General features: G+C 31.9%; 1 protein-coding gene across 14 annotated transcripts in view; it reads left to right on the top strand.

The window, feature by feature from the left end:
• Positions 1 to 18241, top strand: part of LOC123527108 (G-protein coupled receptor dmsr-1-like) — a 442014-nt gene that overhangs the window by 346074 nt on the left and 77699 nt on the right. For all 14 annotated transcript variants that reach the window (XM_053523130.1, XM_053523126.1, XM_053523120.1 and 11 more), the window contains one exon: positions 6404 to 6466. The gene's annotated coding sequence lies outside the window, so the exon portion shown is untranslated. The remainder of the gene's footprint in view (positions 1 to 6403; positions 6467 to 18241) is intronic.

Genomic DNA, 18241 nt, shown 5'->3' with positions numbered 1-18241 from the left:
TGTTTTTCCTCAGAAAACAGAACAATCAATACGTTTTCTGAGAAGTTCAGTCGCAAAATTATACAACAGAAGTAAACCTCTTGGAGGTAGTGGTAGAAAACGCAGAAAAGTAATAAGTTTATGGAGACAAGACAATATCTTCCGTGATGAAACTTTTGACATGACATGCGCATTATACACTAGTCTGTGGCTTACTAGAAACCATTAGTGTATTTCGTGTATCTTGTAATTAATAGCCTGTCAACGCTAGTGTCTGTTCACGTTAATTCTTACATAACATCATCAAGATACACATATGGAAAAAGAGGATGAGAAACTTATTTATTTTCATTAATTTACTGATTATGAAACTTAGAAACGCAACACGGATGCAGAGAAACAAGAAGAACAATCTAAAACATTTCCTGATAGAACAGGTTCCACTAATCAACGTTTCAAGTATGTAAAAATAAAATGTTCCGCCATATGTAAGCACCACACCAAGACTCGTTTACAGAAATGTTTTGGTGCCCGTCTAATATGATACATACTGCTATGTTGGTACGTTTGGGTAGTCTCAGCTGATGAACACACGATGAAGTTCTCCAATTTCAAAGAAATAACAAAATGTACACACACATGCCTTGTTTGTTTCTTTGACAGATGGTCAACCTGAATGAAAGTTGCACAGTATTATAGAAGTTAATGCAATTTCCAGTAATCGTATTGATGAGAGCATTCTAGATCTCCTTGTGTTAGTTATTTGTCACCGAAAAAAGTGAGGATGTTTTTTATAAGTTGCAAGTAAAACCTGATAGCACGATTTATTATAAGCACATGTTAAATGAAATGCTTTGTACAATTTACACATAATTTACGATTATTTTCCTGAACTTTAATATCACGCACTCATGCATACCTGTCCGGTATGTCAAATATTTACGTTATATATATGTAGAGGTTAGTTCAATGCAACATTTAATTTTAAAAATACCTTGATTTCATTAGTCTTTAAATGGCATGTTGGGGTTGTTAATTACATGAAATTAGTGACGTAGTAAGTTCTGGAACTTTGTGATGATGAAGCTATCTGTGTCTGTAATTGTAACCTATCGCTTAAACATGTGATAAGGTTTTAACACCTTCTGACATGGCGCATTTTCGAAGAAACTTTTCAGATGTTCGAGATGTGTCTGCAAAATTGCGAAATGATAAGGATATTAGCCTTTCTGTTTTTATAGAATGATAGTCCTTGAAAATACGACACTAATATCTTAAATACACTAAAAATGTGTTCCATATATTTTCTAGCTTATTATTGAAATAAAATAACTTCACGCTTGCCTTTGTATTTGCCATTTTTCTATTTCAAACAAGTTGTGAAATATAAGTCATTTATTCTTTTCCCAATTAACCTGTGCATGCTTTCCAAAGGAATAGGGAACCGCCTTTAGAGCAGTTCACAATTAAAGCTGAAGGTAATGTTTATTGACAATAGAGCAATACATGTATACGTACTCCATTTTAATTAGCTGACAGGAAAAATGATTCTTTATACGTCCGTACGTTACGTCGTTATCATTATCTAAATACTAAACGGCTCTAACATCTATACTTGTACCAGAACGTTTCTATTGTTTACATAAAAAAGCGAGAAAAAAATGTGGATAAAATTTGGTTTATGATTTTACTATAAAAATGTGCCTGAAAGAAGAATAAACTGACCACTCAGAAAGATAAAAATTATGTTCAGAGTTGTATTTAAGTTAAAAAAACTAGACATGAGTTACTTCACATAAAATATCTAAAATGTATATTGTGTAAATGTTTCAGGTTGGTGAAAACGCTTGTGTTACTCTATACATTGCATAATAAAATGATATTTCAATAAAGATTTTTTTTTTCATGATTCATCAAATTGATGCCCTATGTGCAAAATGAATCCTTGAATCGTTTCGTCCAATTTTGCATTGAAATTGATACTGTTTAATATGTTTTTACTGATATAACTGTCAAGAGCAATTATTAAAATCGTAGTTTTAAGACGCTTTGATGAAAGGCAATAATCTTTTGATTCACAGGCGATTCAAACAGATAAACTTTGCACGCCAATAGACAAGGTATGAAAGCGTTTATGTGTGTGACCCTGATGTTTAGTCTACAACTCGTATTGTCTATCCTTAAATATGATGCATTTCATCTATTGTTATCCTACGCAGACATAATGTCGTACAATATTGAGCCACTCATTCTAAAATATGTCTTTTTAAGCCTTTTGCATAGTTCAGTCTAGAGGCAGTCACGAAATTATTACATCCTGTACGAGGCTGGTGCCAAGAAAATTTCAAATTTGCTGTAAATCATATTCTGTTAATGTAATATGTTCATAACAAACTGCCTTCACAGACAATTTTATTGCGCTACGATTATCAGTGAAAATTGTTTTGCATGACATGGATTGCTTAACGTATTGTCTTGTATAGAAAACGTTTTGGAAGAAACATGCATGGACTCCCTAAGAGCGCACTCAATTTTGAAAGGCTTGGTTTGAAGTCATCTCTAAATTTCTCCATTTCGGTAGTTCTGCAAGTTTGGATCATTGACTAAACCCTGAAAGCGACAATCTGACACGTTTTATATATAATACGGATATGCCGATTTCTCCAATTGTGTATATTATTGATATGCCGATTCCTCCGATGAAAAACTATTGAATTTTTATAGCAAAAATTCACAGCTGTTGCCCGTTGCCATGGTAACAAAGGACAGAAACAACCCATATGTTGAGCGTGAGGTTGTATTAGAGTACCTTCTATGTGCAGAAAGTCCAATTAAAATTCTAGTTATTGCATATTCAAAAACACCACGAAAACGCCATTGTGTTAGGACCCCATTTAGCCATCAACTTAATGCTTAGACGGTCTGGATAAAGTTTATAATATTTTTTTTACTTTCTAAACTTACAGAATGTTATTAAAGAAATAACTTGTATAGATATCCTGAAGGATAGTTTTGCAATGCAGATAACCTATGTTTTATGGAAAATATGTTCTTGATACAAATCTGTTTATTGACATTCTGTCTAATGAAATGAAAATAAAAGTAATAAAACATTGTTCACTAAATAAAAGCTTCATGATAAAATATTTGACTTTCGTTGACATTGGCATGGTTATCGCAGTAGAAATCTTAAACGTTTTAGGCTAAAACATATGTCAAGTTGCAATTTACATTTCAGTTAGAATGGTTTCAATTTTTTCCGACATATGATCTCGTTCAGGCATTACACAATTCAGATTTACTAGAAATATATTTAAAGGTCTGGTTTTTATGACAAAAATTGTATTTATTATACATAAAAAAGATATAATTGAGCGTGATATAATCAAATTCAGGTCTGGTAATAAAATTATATCATGTTGCAGAACTATCTAACTATACCTAGTTGCCACTGTGTCGTACCTAACCAAGTTTCCTTTAATATAAGGGGAAATTCTCACCATATAACATGAATTGGTTTGATGCCCAATGCTATCAAAAACATTAGCTTTCCAGACAAAAGCGCCAAATTTGTGTTATTTCACTTTATGCATTGTAGAAATGTTTTGAAAAGGGTCCCCGAAAGTATTGTGGAAAGTCAGTTTATAGCATTTAAAAAAGGCAACAATAAAGTGTTTGTATGGAAGAAACCTTCATCAAAAGGACAGTGTATTAAATTTTGCAAAAATCATTGTTATTACACATAAGATTCAGTTTTTCGTCTGTTCATATAAAGACACACTTTTTTTGAAAACTGCTAATAATTATAGATTTTTCAAGATGGTCGCTAACACTAAGATATATGAAAAAGAAACAAAATATGTATGGGCATATTTCAAGACACCTATGCTCTATGTAGCTTTAATATATTTTTCTGCCATTTGTAGTTGACTCAGGTTCGAGTGCAAATTTCTAGCTTGTGGTTGATGAACTCTCAAAACACAAAATGCTCCATTGATGACAAAATGGTAAAAACTGACAAAAACAGTTTAGGTATCTAGGATCTGAAGTGTTTGTCACACAGAGCATATGTTAGAAATACGCCTCTGAAGGGTGATCGAATATTACGCCACAATGGTTGTCAGGATGAAATTTTATTCACATTACCCTTTGTCTTGCTTTGTCGGATGTTATTGGCTAGTCAGGCTAGTTTGCGACCCATGCTCTGGAATTTCCGAACCTATGTTAATCCACCAGTAGACATGTACTTTTGTCTGGTGTTATATTCCCTGTTTTTTAAACTTAAATACAATGTAACGAACACTGTCAATTAAAAGAGGTTAATGCACTTGCCCAGAAACTGGTTCATCCTAGGCATAATGATGATGTCATCTTGCAAAATAAGTTACAAAAATACTCTTAAACAAAATGCGTTTAAAATATTTTCTTTAAGAGGTCATTTAGGCATATTATATTGAAAAAGTAGTGGGATGTTAGAGTATTTGTTTTTCGTTAATATCACGAACCAATTTTGTAGAAAATTAAAATAAAACTATACATCACGCAACAAGAATGTTTTGTTTTCGATGGACATTGTTTTTATCTTTATATAATAATAAATACATCAATGTAATAGCAAAAATGTAGTTTAAAGAGTAAAGATTAAAATGATATTAATCAGAACACGGAAATATAATCAATCAATTAATGCATCCAAACTAATGAAAACAACATTGATATGTTTGTGGTTACAAAGAAGCTTACTTTTTAGTAATAATATTGATGTAATTTCTGATCACTGCCGGGCATGTTATTGTTAGTTTTAGTGTCGTTTTAGACGTACAAGTTCCGTGCTATGTCAAAACTATTTATGATGCTGTCACATATTTGACATGATACTTTAGTTATGCTTGTCTTTTTCTGGCAAATAGACAAGAGAAAGGGCTTTTACTCTATTCCCAAAAGCTTCATTCAATCACTATTACAATGGATTTTTGTTTCCGTATGGTCGTAAGCAGTACGGTCATACAAGACCGAGACAATTGTTTACGTTCTCATGTCATTTTTCCGAAAGGAATGAAAATGTCTTTCGTAACCATTTACTGTCGTGCCTTGCAAGTTGTTTTACTATTTAGTCCCCTGTTCGCAAATCATTAAGTATAATAATTCGTGCGATTCCTATTGTTCTTATTCAAATGAAAGTTAAGAAAAGATACTTTGACGACTTTTAGGTTTAAAAAGTCTAAAGCACTAGCGGTCAGACGGTGGTTATAAACTTCACCTGTCCGTCAACAGAGTGATGTACTAATGATAATTTCAATGTATTTAAAAAATAGACTTCTGTAAGCAAATATTAATATACGAGGTCGTGATTTAATTGAAACAGAAATCAGGTTAATTATATGCATTTGCCTTAATAAAATAGGCAAAATAGCAGTACAGAGTAGTACAATTTTTTATCCGAAAACAGCTGCGAGAAGAACCTTGTTAATCAAGTTTCTACTTCAATCTTGTACAGACAATAAAGCACAAAATCACTTAAAAGCAGCACATATTAAGCCATTGGGTAACCGGTAATATTGACAAATTAATACTTCTGTAAAAGACTGCAACTAGAAGCGGTAAAATCTAATGCTTTCATCAAGAAAGTAATCTGAACACTGTAAACAGTCAAAGCGTCGCATTTCTATCAAGATCCACGATGTTTGTACTTTTGGAAGAATATCTAATGACGAAATGTTTAATCCAGCCTATGTGGTCTTTAAAAGTTAGCAAATTTACGCTTTCGTCTCTATTGCTTTCACGTTAGTGTCATAGGGATTTTATTTTATTAATACAGTCAAACCTGTGTTAAAGACCACCTCTGAACAGAGACCACCTGGCCCTAAAGACCACATGTTTTGTTTCCCATTTTAATATTAACAGTGTATTTTAACATGTGAATAAAGATCACCTCCCAATAAAGACCACATTTTGTCCCTCCCAAGGGTGGTCTTTGTACACAGGTTTGACTGTATGTGCTTTCACCATGTAGTCACACATGCTGCTGTCTAGAAAAATACAACAAGATATAATATTTTTAAGAAACATATAAGGTTATAGATGTGAGTGAAGCGCAAAGTGATATTTACATATATGAACTTCAAATTTATGAACACCAAATTAAATATAATGCAGAGACAACACCTTATTGAAAAATGTGTATGGATGAGGTACTGCTTTTTTTGCAATACATTATAAAGGATAATGTTTTTTTTTTTTTACTTTGTACTTCATAGTCATATTCAGAAGTTACAATATCGATTTGCGAATTTCTAGTAAGTTTATATTTATTACGCATTCAACATTCATTTGTCCGTTTGTCGTATTCTTTACTTAAAACTGTTAAATAAAATATCTGGTTGAAATTGAATTAACACAATAAAAACGACCTCTTTGTTTTCAGGCTGTTGAAAAACACATCATGTGAAGTTCCACCACCTTGCAGCAATGGACAATCTTAGAACAGGTAACATATATTACTTTATAAACTATTTTGTTGTATTCATTTTACAAATCAACACGTAAACCGCATGCCACATATATGTTTGTACAGTATCTGTACAGTTCAAATGAAGCAATCTTTGAACGTTCTGACCAAATTACCTACAGTACTTTGATAAGAAATACATTTAAATGAAAATTATGACTTTGATCATCTCTTGATTCAATACAGTATGAACCCCAGACAAATTTTATATTCCATTAATTAGAACCCTCATGATATTTACTCTCACAGAGAATCAGTTCAAAAATGCATTAATACACATACACTCATTTTCTTTCAAATTGTGTTTTACTGTACCCTAAATCTAAAGAATTTGGTCAAGATTAAAGATAATATTATTATATAATAAGCCAATTTTATAACAACATTTCTAAGTTACGTAGACTATGATTAAAGATAATATTAAACCGATCTTGTAACAGGATTTGTCAGTTACGTTGACTATGATTGAAGATAATATTAAACCAGTTTTATAACAGGATTTGTAAGTAACGTTGACTATGATTTACAGATAATATTAAGCCAATTTTTTAACAGGAATTGTAAAATTTTATAACAGGTTTTGTAAGTAACGTTGTCTGTGACTGAAGATAATATTATGCCAATTATAATAGGATTTGTAAGTAACCTGTACTATGATTGAAGATAATATTCTGCTAGTTTTATTACAGGACTTGGAATTGTTTAATTCAAAGACATTTCATATTTACATTATTCTTAATTTTAAATCGTTAGTTTAAGCGATTTGCCCTGAAACTAAAAAAAATATATTAATTTTATAAGAAATTGACAAACAAAAAACACGAGCACTTTAATGCCCTCTTGCAATATCTCTTAAAATATTATGAATACCTGCATTCAGCTTAATGACAGTGGTAAAATAAACGAAAACATAAAATAAGTACATATTATCAACGGTCTATCTGTATATTTTCTACTTTTCTGTTTTAGACAGTAAAACGAACTTTAGTCATTCAAGCAATTGTGTATAATGTATGCATGCATGCTCTAATGAAAATCTCAAAATTGCTATAATGCTAATATTTGGTGTTTTCTTAATGAACTGAAGGCAGCTGAAGTGGATTGTGGCTCAAACCACTTAATTACAGGACAACGTACAAATAGGTCACATTAAAGTCAAACGACAGCTACATATTTCCCAAACAGGAAGAAATGATGTAAAGATGTAGTTACGCTAATATTTCCAAGATCATGAACGTTTGGAATAGTAGGTTCAGATCGGCCATATGTACTATTTCAATTTTGCGACTTAAGGAATGTAAGTCTCCTAAACTACTATTTATTAAACTTTGGTCTATACATGTATATATTTTCAAGAAAGCTGGCTTTGATTGACAGTGTTTTGTCTACACACTGACATTTTGGTTACATGTATGTTCCTGAAAAAATGAATGCAACATCAGCAGATGCCAGCTTCAGGGATATTTGTTTTATGTCCTTAATGCACATATTTATGTTCGTAGGTGTTATACGTCCAGTATTTCATTAATTAAGGAGGTAGGTTACCTTGTTACCAGGGTAAATTCAAATTAGTTGAACCGCAGTTATTTTTTGTATTTCGTGTAATTAAATGTTTTAGCTGCTACAATCTCAGTTCCGTTTATCTCTGTCCCTTCAAGTACAATTTTTATCCAGGTTTGAAGTACATGACCCTCTTAGGGTATTTTATATAGAAAGAAGAAGGAAAATGCGGATATTTAACACTTTTCAGTGTATTTTGGTTTCATTGTTATCCGTAGAAGTCTGCATAATTAATAGTTTTACTAGTATGCGCATTAACTTTCTAATAAAAGCTTAAAATGTATATGTCGCGGGGCTCGTGTTTTCATGGTAACGCATTTTCTCTCATTTTTTCAAGAATTATGTATGAAAACGGGGTTTTCGACGGCTTCAGTGCCATTCTGTTATTGACCAACATGGAATATTTGGGTAATATGATTAGCAAAATACCAAGAACTTTACATGGTACTGTGTTTTTCTTAAAGTTTAGAGTAACCATGGCAACAGAGATGTTTAAAATAGCTTATATGTTGCTTTTTATCGTAATTTCTTATAAAAAATATTATATAAAATTATCTTTCTTGTTAATGTAGCTTTAAAACATCTTATTTCTAACGTTAGTAATATTTTCGTATGAATTGCAGTTAATTTAACAAATTTCACAGCTTAAAATACTTACAGCAGTGCCCGTCGTCTGACATTTTTATTGAAAAATCGTTCTGCATGCTGCTATTATTCTCATGGATATTGTTGAAATGAAAATAAAAAGCCGAAGCTGTGTTCCTTAAATAGACCAGTGTCAACGCTTTTGAATTTTACAATTAGACATATAGGTCACGGGCTTCGTTTCCATGGTAACATCAATTTAATTCAAGACACCACAATTTTATACTGAAATTTGAACAATTTTAGAGCTTAGTTTTAGTATTTAAGTAACAAATTATCAACGGAAATTGAGAAATAGGTATAACAAATCAAACTGCCCAATTTTTATTTGTAAATGACCGTAATAAGTTACCTTTCAGCCAACTATATTCCCAATCACATCAGTTACTATCACACATTTTCTTACATTCCGCATAACATTTCAATATAATTACATAAAAGAAGCAAAATATTGATCATTTTTCAGAGCAAAAGACTAATAAAAAGTATTTCAGCAAATAATGACTGTTTAAAAATAGTTCAAATAAAGAAAAAGCACAGAATAACGTACTTTCAAAATAAAAGCCATTATTTTTGCGCGGTAACTGACACGTAACGTCATGACGTCAATGACGTCATTTTAAGGCAACAATGTTTTGAAGCGTTTCTGCGGCAATTCATTCATTATTTCTGCATTATTAAACCATTAAACATAAGATTGGAGGCAGGTTCAAGATTTATTTCCAGAAGAATGGATATACAAACACATTTAGTTTGTCGTAAACATCGTCGTAAATCGTCACGTTAGCTTCCGGTTGGACATGCGCACTTACAAATATCAAGGTAACCTACCTCCTTAACAGCAACAACAGCTTAATGAAATGACAAAACGGGCAGATGCAGGCAGTAAAATCATTCTTCTTCTTTCGTAACCCTGTCTTCACACATATTCAAAAGTACTTCTCGCTTGCGTAAGTCTATTTTGATAGTGTCACCCTGACAGCTTAACATTGCTTGCTTCTTAGAGTAATTGTTCGTAATTGTTTAACGAGAATGATTTCAATCTGATTTAAAGATTAAACTTTGCACTTTATCTGATGAGTTGTCAACAAGCAAGTTCATGCATTCGTTCTTACTAGTACCGATGGGTGTATTTTTAATAGATTCTCATAATGTCAACAAATTATTTTGCCCGTAACATATCGTAGTAGGGGAATCTATGGTTGCCGTATTTTTCTTCAGTCAATAAAGTTTCATAACAGACGTGATCTAAGCCCGGTTGAGGAGTTATGTCCTTATTTTATTTTAAAGCACGATGTATAGAGACAATAAGAATGATTTGTTTTCGCTCGACAATTTGAAGGGCTTTTGTTGTCACCTTTTCTACGGTATCGGCGTCAGCTACACAAAAGTTTTGCATGTAAAGAAGTTTCTTGAAATGTGCATGCCAAAAACTTAAGGAAATATTACACATGTTTTTTTGCATTATGTGATGACCTTCAAGACAAGTAACATAGCTTTCATTTTGTAAAAATGCACCTTTTTGATTCAGAAATGTTTGTTAAAATTATGTTGTGTGTAAGCTGGTTTCTCAAAATTTACTCAGCCAAATGCAATCAAGATTCACACATGTCTTTTACATCATCTGATGAACTCGCAGGGAAATTAACATAACTTTTATATTCTTTAAAATAGTTAAAGCTATTCCCCTTCTTAATATTGAAACATTCAAAAAGTTTTGATGAAACATGCTTCTTAGGAACTATTTAACCAATATTTTTCATATTATCCATATATCGTGCGCATAATGTGATGACCTAATATGGCAAGTTTCATATTTCTTGGTTACATTTTGCATAATAAACATTTTACATACGATATAAGATCATTTTTTGGAACCAAAATACAAAGCAAAAATAATTAAGTTATGTAAGTTCTTGTTTTGTTGTATCAATACTGAATAAATTATACTGAATACGTAGTCATTATTCACTGAAAATGAAATATCAGACATTTAAAATAAATGTCAATATGTCTATAAGAATTTATATCAAAATTGTTTGGAATTATAAGAGGGTATTATTAAGTACTGGTTTGACCTCTATGCTTCTAAGTAATCTATAATCTTAAATGTTTCATAACACCTTGACCTATCTGATTTTACACTGAATGTAATGTCTATGTAATATTTGAAAGAGTATTTTCGTTTTACATTGATTCATTTACATTGAGATGACTTTGACGAAGGGTTTTCAAAGAATGAAGAATGAATGTATTGGTTTATGTTAGTTTAAAAACCGATTAGGGGCTTTAGGCCAGTAGTTAAGGGTTCGGTCGTATATCACGAAGATCACGAAGTTCAACATGTTTTGCGATATAATCGAGCTAAAATAAAATTACTACAAACTAACACTGAATGAGACAATATTATCATTAAATATTCTTTGGAACAAAGCACCATAATAGCAAACTCGTTATAACTCTATTAATCATTGGCTCTAATGTCATACTAATCTGAAATCAAATAAAGTGTAACTAACCATTACCTTGAGTTATCTGCCCTTGAAAATGACCTAAAAGAGCAAAAAACTCGCATTCAGGGGCAGATAACTCAAAAAGTAGCATCGGGACCCCCAGTTTTTTTTTACATAAATTTGTTTCTAATATGATGCTCTATGCTCATGTAAAGTTTAAGAAAATTCTCCCCGCTAGTTAAAATTTTTCCTTCTTCGCCTATATAAAAAAACCCCACACAACTAATGAAAATGAAAGCTATAGGTCTCTCTGAAACTTCCCTGCAATGGTTTTCTTCTTATCTTTCAGACAGACACCAACTAGTGGAGCTCTCAGGTTTCAGTCCTCAACAGCCAATGTATTATTTGGTGTCCCCCAATGGTCAATTTTAGGTCATTTGCTTTTTTTATCTAAAAAGAACAAACTTTTTATTTATGCCGATGATTCAGCAATCCTTGTCTCGGCAAAAAACAAGCGAGACATCGAAACGATTTTCAGTCATGACTTGAATATTGTCAGTCAGTGGCTTGTTTGTAATATGCTGTATTTGCATCTTGGCAAAACAGAATCAATTTTATTTTGGTTCAAAAAAAGGTTAATTTCCCAGTCCAATCTTGATATAAACTGCAATGGTCAAACAATTAAATCCAAAAAATTACGTAAATATTTTGGTGCCACCCTTGATCGGTGTTTGTCCTTTGATTCTATTGCTAGATCTGTAATCAAGAAATCCAATGCTAGGTTAAAAGTTTTGTCTCCTAAAAGTGAATTTCTCACCCCGCATACTAAAATACGTTTAGTCTCTTGCCTTATACAGTGTCACTTTTGTTTGTTTCAACAGTTTAACTCAAGAGTTAAAACACAAGTTACAAGTCACTCAAAATAAGATCAGCAGAGTTGTATTAAGTTTACATCCTAGGTAAAGAGCATTTTTTAAATATTAACTGGTTACCTGTTGCAGACAGAGTGCATCAAATAACTATTTGTCATGTTTTCAAAATTTATTCAAACCTTGCTCCCTCATATTTGAGTGATAATTTTAACCCCTGTCAGTGTTGTTCATAACTACTCTACTAGGTTCAGAGTAAAGGTCGGTTCCAACTCTGACAGTCCATGTGATATAGTGTTAGATAGCAAGAAATATTCTATTCCTATTGTCAAAGGCTTTGGCAAAACGTCCTTTGCCTATATGGGGTGCACCTTATAAAACAGTTTGCCTCAATACATCAGTGATTCTAGAACCACCTCTTATTTTAAATCCAGGGTCAAGGAACAATTCTTAAATTCTATTTAACTTTTACAACATGTGCTATAAACATTTTTTCTAGTTAGTTTCAGCTTGTTCAGATAGATAGTCTAGTCATTCAAATTTTTAATTTTTACAACATGTGCTTTATACATTTCTAATAAGTTATCAATATGTTCCGATAGACAGTCTAGTCATAGTCTAGTCATTTTAATGTTTCACGGCAACTCAGAATAATTATCACATTGATATCTTCCTTTGTCATACATTACTACATCTGAATGATCACAATGGAAATAAGAGTTTATTTTCACTATTTTTTTGTATTATCCTTGACATATAATGTTGATTGACATGACTATATTAATTCATACTCTGTTTATTGTTTATTGTATTTATTAATATCATACATGCCATGTAATTGTACATCTTATGTTGAAATAAATCTATCTACCTAACTGAGACTCTTACTCTCATGAAAGGTAATCACTGTGCAATGCTTATCCACTTTGGAAACGTAATATTAACCGAGTCTAGGCCCTAGGTCAATATCAATTTGCCAATGCTAATGCCGATAACGACCCCCAAAAAGGCATTACAACTGATATTAACAGTCTATTTATGCGGATTGCATTAACAAACGAAACATTTTTATCGGCAAAACAGGACTGTTGTGTCGGGTTTTCTTTCTTCACAGTTTCTCTAGGTTTGATCTGTTAGAATAAATTTGCAATCTGTAAAGTCTTGTTTGAAGCTTAATCATAATATTATGGTAATAGCTTAGGCTTTAAGAGACCAGATCGGATATAGCCCGCTACCGAACTATATTGCGAAGAAAAAAAGTCTAAAATTACATGAAGAAAGTTGTAGAATTAATACTTAATCGTTTTATACATAGTTCAGTTTTATCCTTTTGAATACGCACATAGATATAACCTTTTTGTCAGACCCATTTGACGTCGCTCGATATTGTCTGGCAAAATTACTTATTTCATTTAGGTGTTGATGGAATAAATCGTCTAGATTTAAGTGAATTTAAATGGGAGTCGAGACGGTCGTGTACGGTTATATCATCCCAAAACTAATAATATGATTAATGAAACGTGCTCCCATGGCAATTTGTAAGTTATATATAATTGTAGAGCGTGTGTGTGAGAGAGAGAATTCTCTTATATGTTTGCTAATGTAATAATAGACATATTTTCTCCTAGAGATTTATACTTTGTTTACCATAGTTTTGTTCACTTTTGATTAAAGAAATTCTATTTCGTTTATAATTAAAATATTTTGTATTCATCATTACACGCATCCTTTACCAATTACTTATACAATGTATTTTCGAAAAAATAAAATTAAAAACAGAAAAATAGCAGTTCTGTGCTAACGTACTGATTATAAGGCTTTCGTTTAGGTGTCATACACTTTATGAATTTACATATGGTCTGCTTCGTTGTCATACGGTACAATTTTAAAAGCAAGATGTGATGCAATACGCCACGCTAATGCATGAAATAAACACAACGAATGCCACACTAAATTTCAAAATTCTTCAATACAAGCAGGTTATGTAAGTTTTAAACACACTTTGGAATTGTATCATTGTGATCAGTGAGTCAGCATAATTAGTTTCAAATTCTATTTTACTTCAGTTAGATAATAATAGAACCAAGACATTGTGTGGATTTTCCCAGCATTGTCTATCAAAAGAATAGTTACATGGTCATATATTTTTTCAAAAAAATATTCATTACTTTAATTATTACGATGTCCTTAGTTATTGCAAGTTCAAACAGACGCTTCGTGTTCAGAAAATAAATTAAAATATTTCGTTACTGTTCTTTCTTTTTGTATTTATTGTTAAATTCATGTTTGTCAGTGTATTAAGTTTATTTATCAGCATACCTTTTACTAAATTGTGATAACTGTATAGTGTTTTCACAACAGAGATAGTATTATAAATCTTTGATTTGTGGGACAGCTTGCGAAGCTTTGTGATAGTTTTATGAAGGACTCACAGAAATCTTTTACAGCCGTTAAAACAATTTAAACAACCCGTTTAATAGATAAGAGAATTCAAGATATCTGCGAGTTATATATTCTTTCTATTTTCATTTTGATGTTTAGTAAATACAAACAATATAAAGTACATAATCATAAACAGCTACACAAATCTTGATTTAGACGCCAGTGATTATTTAACTAAATGTGAATCAATGACATGCGATATTCAGGGGTTGTAACGATTTCTTAAATTTTATTTTTATCAGTATTTTAATTAAAAATATATGTATATGTAGTTGAATGTGTGACGCCTCTATTATTGCACACGCTACAGACACTTGTTAGCACTTCTTATTACATTTAGCATTTCTCGACAGAGTACTTTCGCTAATTAACAGATAACGATATTTGCAAAGAAGAACTTGTTTGTTTATAATGATATTAATAGCAAATATTCTGTTGACATGAATTAGTTTATTGACATTCCGTCTGAAGACAATGTTATAGAACCAAGTAAATCTTTCCACAGAAGACAAATAACAGCTGCGTAAAAGGATTGTTTGACTTCTGTTTACATTTATTTGGCAACCGCATAGCTAGTGTCTGAATAGGCCTCATATTGCCCTTTACAGTGTTGTATGGCTTCTAATCATACTGCATGCATTATGTTTAGGCTTCTATTCATACTGCATGCATTATGTTTATGAACATTAAAAGGAAAGGGTAGATTTCTCGGAAGCACAGAACACAGCCCACAGCAAACATGGCCGGAGCCTTGCTTCACAAAACAGGCTCGCAACTAGTAAAAACTTCAAAAATCCAGCAATTACTACATTTTAGTTATATTCAAGATGCAAGAAATGGTAGAGGGAAGACAAATGGGTAGGGGTGTTGGGGCAAGTGGAGAAATGCAAGGATGAATATTAAACAGGGAATGTCACGCTCAAAAGTCGAAGTCTTCCTGGCCGGTATACTAAAGACCAGCGCAAGACCAGCACAAGACCAACAAATTCTCAAACACACTTTCAATGCTTATTATATAAACCATATATGAGAAGTTTTTATTCTCTGGGAATGAAATAACAGACGATTGATATGTAGGTCAATTAGATTTTGTAACAATATGTTATGTATAAATATTTACCTGGTTTACTCATTACATCCGCTTATACGTTAGTACATTCGGTCATTAACATTCTTTCATTCGATAGTTGAATAAAAAAGTACTATATAACTAAAAGAAACAATGATAAAATAGACAACCGTACTAAGAGATTGAAAAAAAAAGGGTTGACCAAATTATATTGTGTCATGTCTTTAAGGTTAAATCAGGTATGGCACCGGAATATTTGGGAGAACATTTTAACACTGTTTACTCCATGCATAGCCATACCACACACACGGTTTAGAGTAAATGCTTGTCCCCAGTCTGATTCATCTAAGTTAAATTTTAGTGACAGTGGCTGTTTCTGTATTCCTAAAGTTAAATGGTTTGGTAAGAAGTCTTTTGCATATCAAGCTTGAACCCTTTGGAATAAGTAGCCCCACCAAATACGCAACATTACAATTTTTAAACAGTTTAAGACAGCTGTCAAAAATCACTTGTTGGCTTATTATTATTTTTTTTACACTTTTAAGATCTAACTGCTTTTTTTAATGTTAGATGCTCAGATAGGTTAACTCAATATTTTACTTTTAATTTCTAGTCTTTTTATGATGTGGTTACTATGTGCTGCTCATTATTGTTGTGAGCTAGGTCTGTGATATTATATAAGTGTGATACCATTGAGTCTTTCCATTTAAATAATCATGCCTTTCTATGTTGTGCCATCAATGTCAAGGACCACAATGGAAATAAGGGGAATCACTTTTCCCTTTTTTGTGTTATCCTTGGTATTGATGTGCATAACATGGTTCAATTTTATTTACTTTATTTTAGATTTTGTTATGTTTATATGTTACCCAGAAATTACGTGGGTAATTAATTTTACATATACATTGGAAAATGTTTAGAACTACCAGCAGATTTGAAGACTTACCAGTGTATTTGAACATTAATCACTATCTGAACACTAATCACTGTATTGTAACACTATGAAGCGAATGCCATTTAATCCATGATCTTAAGAAAAATCATGCTAAACTTAGTAACTTTTCTTACTTCTTGGTTAGGTAGATAAATCAAGTTATTTTGCCAAACGTTTGGTAGAACATATGTTTTTAAATTATCAAAGGCTGCTTACAATAGCTTAATAGATAATTGAATATTACCTCACTAAGTTCCGAAAATTCATGATTAGCATTTATGAGTTTGCAATAAACTTCATCTATTAGACACTTTTATTTCGATGTAAATGAGATATGACACCAAAAGTTTTAGTCCTGTTTGGCGCCTTATAACCTATACTGTGTTGGTGCGCCGTAAAACCAAAATAAATAAATAAACTATTAGACACTAAGCATTTGACATTTAGTATTTTGTAATATGGTATTTGATATGTAGCATTTAGCATTGATTGTTTGGTATTTATCATTAACTGCGTGACATTTAACATAAAATATTGTCATTTATCGTTTGGCAATTAACATGGCGCACTAGCTTTCCATAGCTTCGAAGCCATTGCAAAAAATAAGTTTTAAATACTTTATTAAGGAAACCGTGTGGTTGAACCAAGTCATCCTACTATTTTTACCAATTACATGCACGTCATTTTCCATATGCTCCTATATTTATTCCTGTATAAAGACATTTTCTGTCAGGGACAACATTGGCCTTTAAGCAAATAAGAGGTATCTTAATTATTTTTACACTCAATCTCAAAGGTAAGAACTCTTGATGAAATGTATATTTTTTCTGACAATAATGTTTCAGCCAGAAACTAACCAGTAAGACATATACAGTGAAATATGTAATTCTCTTGAACCAAAGTAAAAGAAATGTGTCACTTTTTTTCATTCATGCAAAGCATGCCCCTTTATGGCCTAAGACCACAGTTATTTTTACTATATGTTCTATATAAGCACTGGACACTATAGCAATTTTGCATGCATTCCAACCCCTATAAAAATACCTGAACTCAACAGAACTATTCAAGAGAAAAAATTCCAGCCACAGTAAACATTGGGTTGACCGGCTCTTTTTTCCACCATTTTGAACCAAATCACATGCGTATGAAGAATACTCTCTAGATGGCCGCAAACAGGCAAAACAGGCAAAACAGGCCCTATCAAAAAGTCATGTTATGCATATTCGGACATTCTCATTCTGTCAAATTGTACATGTACCTACTATTTCGTATCTCCTCTATTAAAGCATGCCATTTATTGCAGGTCTTTCACTCAAAAATTCACCAATATTCACCATCAAACAGAGGAACTATTTTCCGCGTAACCACTTCCGTATTGTAATAATTGTGGTCTTGTACCTATTTTACAATGCTCACTGCAGAATATATTTCGTGACCTACCGTAAATTCTACTGATTAGGATATAAGCGGATTGTTTTGACTTATACTTAAGACTACTTAAACGTAGAGAGCCACGCATTTCTCTATTTCTAGGTAATATGAAGTACATGTACACTTTTAAAGTTATCTTGTACAGACACATAGAACTGAATATAATACAGATAAATTAAATGAGAGAGGAGGAAAGTAGCGGAAGATGAAGATAATTTTAATATATGTTTACAGTAGAACTAGAATATTAGATTTCTCAATAGATGGTGATTTATATATTCTTTAGCGGAACGTATTCATATTCATTATCTTTGACAATCGGAGTGCAATGCGATGTTGATAAATTTCTGT

This window comes from Mercenaria mercenaria, chromosome 14 (assembly GCF_021730395.1).
Source record: "Mercenaria mercenaria strain notata chromosome 14, MADL_Memer_1, whole genome shotgun sequence".
NCBI classification, from domain to species: domain Eukaryota; kingdom Metazoa; phylum Mollusca; class Bivalvia; order Venerida; family Veneridae; genus Mercenaria; species Mercenaria mercenaria.
The sequence above is the reverse complement of the archived record's forward strand: the minus strand, read 5'-3'. Positions and strand labels throughout refer to the sequence as shown.